This window comes from Ceratotherium simum, chromosome 7 (genome assembly GCF_057802395.1).
Source record: "Ceratotherium simum simum isolate JZ-2026a chromosome 7, ASM5780239v1, whole genome shotgun sequence".
NCBI lineage: Eukaryota > Metazoa > Chordata > Mammalia > Perissodactyla > Rhinocerotidae > Ceratotherium > Ceratotherium simum.
This window is the reverse complement of record NC_141906.1, coordinates 14,236,045-14,248,479: the sequence shown is the minus strand read 5'-3', so window position 1 is coordinate 14,248,479 and position 12,435 is coordinate 14,236,045. Positions and strand designations below refer to the sequence as shown.

Here is a 12,435-nt window from a genome sequence, read left to right as displayed (position 1 = left end):
CTACTCTATTCTACCTTACTAAATTCTACCCTTTTCCAAGGAACAGAGCTCAGGTCCCATCCCACCAACTGCCCTACGCTGACCTTGCCCCTTCCTCCCATGGTACATATTGTCTACACGACACTAACTGACACTGACATGACACAGCAGATCTCTAGGACTCACAGGAATGCTCCCAGAAATTGAGAAATCCAAATATAGTACATAGTATAAAAATGTGAATTAAGAAAGGGAAAATAGAAAATACTCCAGCGCATGTGCACATCTCCTTTTTCCTGCCTCCTCTTCTCTCTTCCAAGGGGAGTCAACTGAGAAATATATGAGGACATCCTAAGCTAAACTAGGAATCTGTATTGATAAACCAAGATTTGGGAAGAAGAAGAGACTTATCCAGGGAGACCAAGGTTTGAAACCACTTTTAAACTGGACCTGATACCTGATCAGAATCAGAATTTTAAGAAAGTATTAAGAGGCCACAAAGTCCAAAGAATATTTAGATAGTGTCCTTAACTTCCCTAAACTTTGCTCATGAGACAAAATAGTTAGGGAATTATTATTGCAGCAGAAGAAATACATATGACTGGATATGTGTGTATAAATTCAGACATTTTAAAATGGAGATTGTATATTATGAAAGCTCTTTTAAACAGATAAGGAAAATTCTATAGGATTTTTATAGAATTTTTTCCAAAAGATATGCTATTAGTCTGAATATTTGAAGCCTAAAATCCCTTTTCTGTTATAATTAACTTTAAAATCTACATATCAAGTGTGACTTCATACTGCTTCATTCATTTTTGAAAATAACATCAAGTTAAAAAAAAAAGGCACTTCATTCTAAAATAGCCAGTGTTCTGTGTCAGAATCCAGAATTGTCCCAGGGAATGTCTCACAATTCTATGAGGTAGCTTCTTTTACTTTTAATAGCAGAGGAGTCATTTGTGAGTTCAATGTTCATGATATGCCTTCTCATGAAAAGCAATTGGAACAGCCTAGACCCACAGCTATGTACCTAAAGACTAATGCTTTCCAGCTGACCTAAGAGTCTTGCACCACCAGCAATGGCATTCCTAAATGGCAGTTACTGAGAGGCCAGGAGGTCAACAGCACCACACTAGGCACCAAGGGAAAGCACTAGTCCCTGCACTCCAGAAATTCCTGCTCTCTGCAACTTCCCTGAGGGGGCTTGGGTTGATTAATTCATTCTTTGTCTCCCACATCACAGTTTGTGTAAAGGCAAACTTTCAGTTAGATAAAGAAAGATAGTCTATGGGGTAAAAATAGAAATTGCCAAGGCAAAGACCTCCTTAGGAATCTGTGATTTAAATGATTTAAAGAGAAGACAGAAAGTTGAGTTTTTCCAGGTGGGCTGGAAAGAAGGCCAGTTTAACCATCATGGCCCATGGCAATGGTCCTGAACTAATCCTAGAGAGGCCCCCCTTTCTGGGTAAATTCCAAAGGTTATGTGAGTGAATGAGTAAGTGTTTGGTGTGGGTTTGTATATATATAAAGTTCTCCCTAAGGAGGAACTCTGGCTAATTCTATAATGTGCCTAGTAATCATTTATTTATGCATTAATTCAGCAAACATTTCTGACAAATTTCAGATGTACCCAGCATTGTGATAGGGTATACAAAGAATAATAACAAATGTTATTTCTTTGTTTTTAAGGAATTTGGTCCAGTGAGGGAAACAGACACATAAAGAGAAAATTACAAAACAGTTTAAGTGCTCACAAAGGTAATTTTAAAATACTATGAAAGCAGAGAAGAGAAGCTATTAGCGTTTTTGGAATGGACAGAGATGAACCAGCGAAGCTTCAGAGACAAAGCGGTGCTTGAGCAGCATCTTAAAGGAAGAGTAAGAATTTACCAGCAGGTATGAGTGTGAAAGTATTTTAGGCTTTTGGGCTTACAGAAAAAATAGAGAGACACTGAGAGACAAAATTAGAAAAGTAAGTAGGGGCCAGATTGCTAAGTTCCTTGAACGCTAAGCTAAGAAGTCTTTAAGGTTTTTAAGAAAGGTAATGGACATGAATAAATATGTTCTAGAAGAGATTAAGATGGAAACTAAATGAGAAATTACCACTGAATAGTCTCAATGACTACTAGTGAATTCATAATAAAAAATAGAGAAAATAAGGTGAATAAATATCTCCTCACAGGTCCATTATAACTTACATTTTATCAGACAGAATGAATGTGATATATGCAAAATGTTGGCACAAAAGATTCTCTTCTGGGATCTAGTTCTGGTAATAGCAGGACAGCTCATATCAGACTAACTTTCAAGCAGATAATAATTATAAACTCTGGAAAACAGATTAAAAAACAACCATCTGAAGTCACTTAAAATCTACCAAAATTAAGAAGAAATTGGAGAGGATTCAATTCTAGAAAGAAAGGAATTCACTGAGTGAGATCCCTGTTTTCATAGCTTTTCCACGAAGACACTCTGCAGTCTGCATAGCATGGAGTGGCTAGAATGCAAACAGAAAGTCACTCTTAATCGGCTTAATGTGTCAGAAGATAGAGTTTGAGGTTTCTGAGTGGCTGACCTCTGAACTCCACATGTATATGGAAGACTCCCATAATTCCAGTGGAAAGTAGGGCTGTATATATGAAAAATCTGAGCAGAAATTTCAGCTGATGCCCATAGAAAGAGAAACAGCATTTGGATTCGAATCCTACCAAGTTAGAGAGGATTCAGGAACACCTTAGGCTTTCCACTGAAACACCAGAGGGTCCACTCTTTAGAAATAAAAACTATATGCCAGGACTAAGTATTCACCCTAGGACTAAAGACAAAACTGAAACAGACTCTCCCCAACAGTGCAAAACTAAGCCTCCACAAGTTCAATGGGATTAGCAAGTACTTTAACTGCCTTCTAGTACAAAAACTAACATTCTTAATAGAGGAAAGTATAGAAGCCAGAGTTTCTACAATGTATGATCCACAATGCACAATATATAATAAAAAATTACTAGTTGTGCAAACAACCAGGAAAATGTGATCCAGAGACAAAAAAAAAAAAATAGTCAACAGAAAGAGAAACTGAGATGACTCAGTGTAATTAGCTGACGAGGACTTTAAAGCAATCATTATAAATATGTTCAAGGACTTAAAAGAAAAGATTGTCATAATGAATGCATAGATGGGGGAAACTCAGGAGAGAAATGAAACTATAAAAAGAAACAAATGGAAATTCTAGAACTGAAAAGTATATTTGAGATGAAAATTCACTGAACGGGCTTCACAGGAGTTTAGAGTGCAGATAAAGAGTCAGTGAACTTGAAAACACATCAAAAGAAATTATCCAGTCTCAAAAACAGAAAGAAAAAAAAGCTGAAAAAGTAAACAGAGACTCAGAAATATGTAGAATAGTATTAAGTGTCCAAAAATACGTGTAATTGGAGTTCCAGAAAGAGAGGAGAGAGAGAATCATGACTGAAAAATAATTAAAGAAACACTGGCTGAAAATTACCTGAATTTGGTAAGAAACATCAACTTACAGGTTTAAGACATTCAGATAGATGCAGGCAGAATAAATACAAAGAAAACCATACTTAGACACTAGTCAAACTACTAAAAACCAAAGACAAAGGGAAAATTCCAGAGAAAAAGGATATATTACATACAAGGTAATGATAATACAAATGATAGCTGATTATTCATTAGAAACAATGAAGGCTAGAAGACTATAGAATACTTTAGAATACTAAAAGAAAAAAAGCAAGTCAACTTAGAGTTTTATCTGGTGAACATATGCTTCAAAAATAAATATAAAACAAATTTTCAGATAAATAAATGCTGAAGAATGCATTACCTGCAGACCATACCAAAAGAGATATTCAAGGAAACTATTCAAGATGAAGAGAAATAACATCTGATAGAAACTTAGATATATAGGAAGAAAGGAAGAGCATCAAAAATGATAAGTATGTGACCAAATAAAAAAAATTTTTCCTTCTCCGGATTTCATTAATAAACAACTGACTGTTTAATGTTTTTAAAAGACAAAGGACTATTTAATACGAAATATAACATTGTATTGTGAGATTTATAGCATATGAAGAGGTAAAATATGTGAGAATAGCAGCACATTAGCACAAAAAACAAGGGTAATAAATGGAATTAAATTGTTAAAGGTTGCTTTACTTTATGAGAAGTGGTATAATTTTAACTGAAAGGATACTCAATTAAGGATGCACTGTGAATCACTAGAAAAAACAACTTAAAAAAATACAAACAGGTATAGCTAAAATGTCAATAGAGTAATTCAAATGGAAGGCTAAAAAAGGATTCAAAAGGAGACAGTAAAAAGATCAATGGTTGTCATGGGTGAAGGGAGAGAAGGTGAATAGGTAGAGTACAGAGGATTTTTAGGGCAGTGAAAATACTCTGTACGATACCATAATGATGGATATATGTTATTATACTTTTGTCAAACCCATAGAATGTACAACACCAAGAATGAACCCTAATGTAAACTATGGACTTTGGGTGATTATAATGTGTCAAGGTAGCATCATCAATTGTAATAAATGTACCACTTGGTGGGGGATGTAGATAATAGAAGAGGCTATGCATGTGTGGGGGCAGGAAGTATATGGGAAATCTCTGTACCTTCCCCTCAATTTTACTGTGAACCTTAAACTGCTCTAAAAAAATAAAGTATTAATAACAACAATAATAATAATAGGATTTAATTAACCCAAAGGAAGAAAAGGAAAAACAGAAGGTCAAAAGCTGAGACAACAAATAGAAAACAAACAGCAAATTGTAAGACTTAAGGCCATCAAATTCAATAATTACATTAACTATAAATGAATTAAATAAAGTAAAATCAGAGATTTTCAGAATGGATAAAGAATAGAAATCAATAAAATAGAAAACAGACACAATAAAGACAATTTTCAAAGACAAGGGTTAGTAATTTGAAAGGATCAATAAAATTGATAAATCTCTAGTAAGACTGATCAACAAAAAGAGAAAACGAAAATACCAATATTTGGACTGAAAGATGAGATTTCACTATAGATACTACTCATGTTAAAAGGATAATAAGGGAATATTGTGAATAACTTAATTCTAATAAACTTGACAACTTAGATGAAATGAACAAATTCCTTGAAAGACCAAACTACTAAAATTCATTCAAGCATAAACAGAAAATCTGAATATTCGTAGCTAATAAAGAAATTAGACTTACAACCAACAACCTTCCCACAATGAAAACTCCAGTCTCAAATGGTTTCACTGGTAAATTCTTTCAAACATTTAAGGAAAAACTAATAATAATCTTATACACACTAAGAAAGGAGAGGAAAAAAGAACACTTCCCAAATTCACTTTATGAGGCAACATCATACCCTGACAGAGATTTGAACATAAATGTAAAAATTCTTAATAAAATATTAGCAAGTTAAATCCAGCAATATGTAAAATAAATAATACTTCATGAACAAGTAAGATTTATCTCAGGAATGTAAGATTAATTTAACATTTGAAATCAGGCAATGTAATTTACTATATTAACAAAACAAAGGGAAAAAGCATGATCATCACAATACATTCAGAAAATAGTTTTAACAAAATTCAATATTCATTCTTGTTAAAAACTCTCAGGAAACAAGTAATAGAAGGGAACTTCCTCAGTCTGATAAAGGGCATTTAAGGAAAACCTGTAGGACATCATACTTAATAGTGAACTACTCCCCCAAGATAAAGAACAAGGCAAGGAATATACACTTTCACCACTGCTAATCAACACTCTTCTGCAGGTAAAGAAATAAAAAGAATACAAATTGGAAAAGAAGTAATATTATTTGTATTCACAGACAATATAATTGTTTACATAGGAAATCCTAAGAAATCTACAAAATAATTACTAGAACTAATAAGTGAATTTAGCAATATTGCAATATACAATATAAAAATACAGAAATCAATTGTATTTCTATACACTAGGAGCAAACAATCAGAAAATAATTTTTTTAAGTTTACATTCATAATAGCATCAGAAAATAAAATACTTAGGAATAAATTTAACCAAAAAAGTGTGCAAGACCTCTACACCGAAAACAATGCAACATTAGTGAGTTAAACTAAAGAAGACCTAAATAAATGGAGAAACACACCATGTTCATAGATCAGAAGACTCAATATTGTTAAGATGTCAGTTCTTTCCAAATTTATCTATAGATTCAACCCAATTCCAATAAAAATCCCCAAAAGACTTTTTAGAAGTTGACAAGTTGATTTTAAAATTTATATGAAAAATAAAGCAGGAAGAATAGCCAAAACCAACTTGAAGAAAATTGGAGGATTCAAACCACTTGATTTCAAGACTAAATACTTCGTGACATTATAAAAACTAGAGTAATAAAGACAGTCTGGTATTGGTATAAGCATAGACAAATAGATCAGTGGAACAGAACAGAGTTCAGAATTAAACCCTCACATATATGGTCAGTTTTCAATAAAGATCTAGGCCGTTAAAGCGGGAAATGATAGTCTTTTCAACAAACAGTGCTAGAACAAGTGGATAAATATGTGGAAAAAAGTCACCTTTGACCTCTTATCACACACTACTCCCAACAATTAATTTGAGAGGAATCATAACAAAATCAAAGCAAAAACTATAACACTTTTCAAGGAATACATAGGAGAATACTTTAGTGACCTTGGAGTAAGCAAAGATTCTTAGATATGACATATAAAGCACTAAATATACAATAAAAATGATAGACTGAACTTTATCAAAATTAAGACTCTGCTCATCAAAAATTATTGTTAAGAAAATGAAATGCCAAAGCACAGACTGGGAAAAAATATTCACAATACACATATCTGACAAGAACCTGTATCAAGAATATATAAAGAACTTCTACAAAAAAATAACAAAAAAGTAAACAATCTAACTTAAAAATGAGCAAAAGACTTGAACAAACACCTTATAAAAGAAGATATAGTTATGGCCAATGAGCACATGAAAAGGTATTCCATATCATTAGTCATCAGGAAATCGCAAATTAAAAGCACAATGAGATACTATTTCCCACCCACTAGAATGGCTTACAACACTAAATATTGGCAAGGATATAGAGCAACTGGAACTCATTATTGGTGGTGGAAATGTAAAATGGCATGACTATTTTGGAAAACAATTTGGCAGCTTCTATAAAGTAAATGTATACTTACCTATGACCTGGCAATTCTACTCCTAGGTACTTACCCAAAACAAATGAAAACTTTTGTCCAGAAATAGATTTATATAAGAATATCATAGAGTTTTATTCACAACAACCAAAAACTGAAAATAACTGGAGAATGGACAAATTGTGGTATATCTATACAACCATGGGATACTAGTCAAAATAAAATTGTTTTAATTTTTAGTTTTTTTTAAAAAAGCGAAAACAAAAGAACCAATATAAAACAGAAAACCAACCAAATAAACAAACAAAAGTGATATTTTTCTGAAAGGTTCTTTTCTCTGTGGACTTGAGTGTGTAGCATATTCAGACCACTGTGAACTCAAAAAGAATCATTAAGATGGGCAAAAAAGCTTATCAATAAAAAGAGACATAAATATATACCATTGGGTTGCTTGACAATCACAGTACTTTAGACCACATCATTCATTCTTTTGATTTTGTCCTGTGAGGTTTTGGAAAGAGTTACATGATACATTTGATAGTCCTTTATTTGGGTCAATAGAGAAAATGAAAATGAGGGCATCAGAAACAAAAACGTAAAAGATAAAGGAATTTTAGAAGGGAATATGGAAAATTAGGAAAGAAGGAGGGTATTAATATTACACAGGATGGATTTTTTTGCCATGTTTATCTCAACTCTATCTTAATATTGCAGAGGTCTAATGAACTGTGTTGTAGGAATGGCTGACAGCTGTCTGTCTATGATTATGGAAGTTCTGCTAACTTCACATTCCTGCTCACTGCCAGAATGTGAACTTTCATTACAAGAAGGCTGCTTGGAATTCAAATTTGATTTCTTGATGCAAAAAAAAAAAAAAAAAACAATTTGGCTATCCTAGTGGTTTATTTGGCAGGAAAACACATTCCATGGCTGAGCAAGAGCCTTAATCATTAGAGAAGTGATGTATTCATCTTCCGAAAAGAAGAAATGCCAGGAGTGAGGAGTATGATTTGCTCTCTATGTCTTTTATAAAAGATTAGCTAGATAGGTTAGCAAAGAATGACCTTCATCAGTAGGTGATGAGCGCCATGATTTGAAGAAGGAAAATGTAAAATATGGATGCATAGTTCTTCTGAGCTAGACATTGGTGAAAAAACAGGAACCAGTAGTGTAGGAACAAAAGATGAATAACCTGTGGTACTTTGATTAAGGTGTTAATTCTTCATTTGTCCAATGTAGGGAAGGCCATAAGTAAATTTTCATTACCCTGTTTTCATCTTAAGGTTCTTCAATCCCACTAAAAACAAATACCCTACTTACGTCAACTATTGAACTTATCTATACCAAGAAATTCGCTAAATAAACTAGATAGATAGACAGATAATAGATATATAGATATAGATATAGATAGTATACATATAAAGAAAAAATTCCATTGGGCACTTTAGGAAAAGACATGTCACTAAGCAGAGTACCAAAATAATTTTCTAAAGAGCAATTTATCTTTTTGACTAGACTAGACCAGAGGTCCGTTTCCAGGATAGGAACATCAGGTGTGCTAAGTAATTTTACATACTATAATATTTACAAAATGCTTTCAGTCAATACATTATCTTAATCCTCTTTATAATCCTTTGCAATTGGTAGAAGGGTAGATATATTTGCCCTACTTTATAGATGAGGAAACTAGGGTCAAAGAGGTTATGTTACCTTCCTCTGAAATAACCAGTTGCTAGTACACTGCTAATAAGGAGCAGAGCCAGATCTAGAACCTAGGTCTTCTGACTTTTGGTCTAGTGCATTTCCCCTACACCAAAGCTACCCCAGTCACCATTCAGTGATCTGAAATAACTCTAAATTTCAAAGCATCCCATTCCTTGGCTGGAACATTACTTTCACCCTGTAAGGATGCCATTTCCCTACACAGCTAAGCACATTAGCGGAGCCCATTATCAGTTATGAAGTTCATGCCACTGTCTAATTGGTCTCTGAAATACTGCCTCACTGAAGATGCAAGAGCATGCAAAGAAAGCACTAAGGACTGAAAATATAGCAGGGATTAAAGCGATGCTAAATTAAGGCATTTTTGGTTGCAGGATTATGAGCAAGTGTTATTGTGGATAAGGCTTCTATTTCTTCCTATTGGAAACTCCATTCTTTTCAAAAGATCAACAAGAAGAACCAAAAGGGAATTCCCTAAGGTCAGCTCTGAGGAAACATAAACCTCTAATTCAATAACTCTGCTACTGCTCTGAAAAAAGGCTTTATTATTGCAACATCCATATGGAGCCAATTGGACATTAATGACTAATCAATCCCTCCCCTTTCTATTCTACTTAAAGTGTCACAAACCATGTTTAGATTAGCCCATTTCCTGCTTCGGATTGCTCAAGATGTCTTTTGTTCTTTCAGGACCAGCCTGATGGAGGCAGCTTAAACAAACACACGACCGGAGTGGCGCAGGAGTTATAAAGTGCCATATGTGAATGAACAAAGGGGCTATACTAAAGCCTTTTGTGGTATTTGTTAATGTTTTTCATCTGAGCTTAAAAAGGCTTAATGACTTTGTGGTGAGCTGATGCATGTGGCTCGTGGCTTTGCAAAATGAAGGAAATTCTAACCAGTGATGTACCAGTCTGTGTTTTCAAGAGTCTCTTGCTTTCAGTTTTGGTGCCCGTGTTTACTTTTTTTTTTTAATTCTCAAGTTATATTCGCTTTACACAGATAGCTAAACAGAGCCCTCTATCTTGTTTCAACCAAAAGAGCCAAGGGCAACGGGGAGAACTTATGTGATTCTTTATTTTAATGACCTGAAAGTGGCAGAGAACATCAAATATTCTACTTATTATCTATTTGCTATTTGTATGCACAGGAGGAATGCTTACAAGCTGTTGGGCCCAGGCAAAAAGACATCATTTAAATGTGAACTAGAGACCACTGTGGATGAAATAAGACAATAAGAGGTTCTGGCTTCCCAAGTTTTCAGGAGAACCAGGCTCAGATTCAAGTAGATTCCCTTGGAGAATGCAGAGGCTGGTGAAAAGCTGGTAGACTAAATAATTCATGTTGCTCAGCAGCTTCTGGCTTCAACCAACTCAATATACTACCATAGACGCTACATGAAATTAAGAAGCACAAAGCAAGATGAAGCAAATCTCAGAGTTAGTTAACAAATACACTACTAAATCCATCTTCTCATTTCCGTCTTTATCACACACGGATTGCCTTGGCCTCACTGTCTCTGCTGGACTATTATAAATACTGCCCTTCTAGCTGACATTCTTACTTCCAGTTTTGAATCCCCAGTCTCCACTTAAATACCTCTTCCCAATTTCAGCCAGAATGATCCATCACAAATGCAATTCTGACCAGTCCACTCCTATATTTAAAAGTCTTCAGTGGCTCCCTCGTGCCCAAAAGATTAAGTCCAAACTCCTTAGTATGGTATACAAGGCTCTCCATGACCTGGCTCTCTACCTGTGTATCCAGTTCCATCTCTGACTACTCCACTTGAAATTTTTTTGCTTTATAATACTGAACTACTTTTAGTTCTCTATACATCATGTTGTTTCATACTAAGAAGACATGTTTTTCCTTTTCTTGGAATTTCCAGTCCATCTTGCATTCACTCATTCTTTGACAGGAATCATCTTCTCTGGGAAGTCTTACCTGGTTTGTCAGGTTGGGATAAGTATTTTAGGCTCCCACAGCACCCTGCGCCTTCCTCTATCTTAACATTTACCATTTTTCATCCAAATTACCAGTTGCGTGTGCCAACGTCCTTCACTAGACTGTGTACCCCAAACAGGCAGGGACTGCATTGTGTCTTATTCACAACTGCTTCCTCAGGGTCTAGTACACAAACTGGCATAAGGTAAGTACTCAAATGTCACAGTAGAGAGCAATAGACATCTTCAAAAGTGAAAATTTTAGAGTGAGACTCATGTCTACATGTTGCATTGGAACCTGGGGATTTCTGAAGTCAGACTTGGTATAAATCCCATTTTATTTCTTATATTCTGTTAAGAACCTTGCCTTACTTGAGCCTTCTGTAAACTAAGAATAGCTTTGATGGGAAAATGTACCCATAGTTGTTTGGGACTCATCAGAGACCATCATTTCTAATCTTACTTCTTTTATTGACTCCACACTGCACAATTCTGAAATCCCAGCCTCCCCACTTCTGGGGAAATCTTGAAAGGATGGTCTGAGGTTTTGGGAAATATTAAATCTGGAACTATTCTAATGCTGTAGGATGTGCATAAATATATACAACTGAAGTATGTATTCAAACACGAAGATGACGGGACCTTCCCTAGATTGCAGAGTCATTATGAAATGGATAAAACATGCTCACAGAATTAGAGAATTTTAACATGAGAGGGATATTAAAGATCATCTAATCCACATTCCTCATTCTACATGAGGAAACCGAGGTTTAGAGAGGTTAAATTTCCCAAGTCTCATGGTTAGTAAATGGCAAAATCACAATGAACTCAAATGTAACTATCCCCAGTTTCACACTTGCCATCAAAATGAACTTCTAAAATCGTCAGCTGAATTGTTTCAATGGCATTCAGGTTTAGCTTTAAAAACTCTTAACAAAATTAATTTAATTGGTTTCTTGTCTTCATTTTACTTCATTTGTTTTAGGAAATCTGCGTTTATTAGAATGAGAGATGGAGATCATGAGTGTAGTAGAAACTAAATTTTTTTCTTAGGTTAGGGATATGAAAGTAGACAGTATTAGAAGGAGATGGCTCAAGGATTTGGGGCAATCAAGTCAATTTTATGGACTACCAAAACTTCTCCCTGAGAATCTGGTGAAAGCATTTAAAAGGTACCTAGTATTTGTGTGGTTTGAAAGATTAAAATAAAAAAAAACTCTCACAAGTTTCTATTTCTCATTACGTGTTTCTGCTTTTTAATGAAAACCAACAGGAAAAAGCTACTACAACAGAGACAACCAACCCAATCAGCTCACCCTGGAGAAAAACAGGAGTCAGTGTGGCTCAGATGCTATGTAGTTAGAAAGATTGGGGTTTGAATTCAATCTTTCCTAACTAAATAATCTTAGGTAAATTCTCCAAACTGTAGTTTCTTCTCCTAAAAAAGAGAGTTAATAATTTCTACTTGGCAGGATCCTTGTGAGGATTAAATGGGAATGTAAATTTCCTAGCACAGTGACAGGAACCGAGTACCCACTCACTAAACAGTAGTCGTCCTTAGAAATAGTAGCAGTAGTAATGGCAAGAGATGTAGCAGAATGTCTAT

The 12,435-nt window shown here is 34.6% G+C and overlaps 1 protein-coding gene across 3 annotated transcripts in view; it reads right to left on the bottom strand.

Moving 5' to 3' along the window:
• SOX6 (SRY-box transcription factor 6) overlaps positions 1-12,435 on the bottom strand; it is a 582,258-nt gene that overhangs the window by 23,611 nt on the left and 546,212 nt on the right. The gene's annotated exons all lie outside the window — the stretch shown is intronic.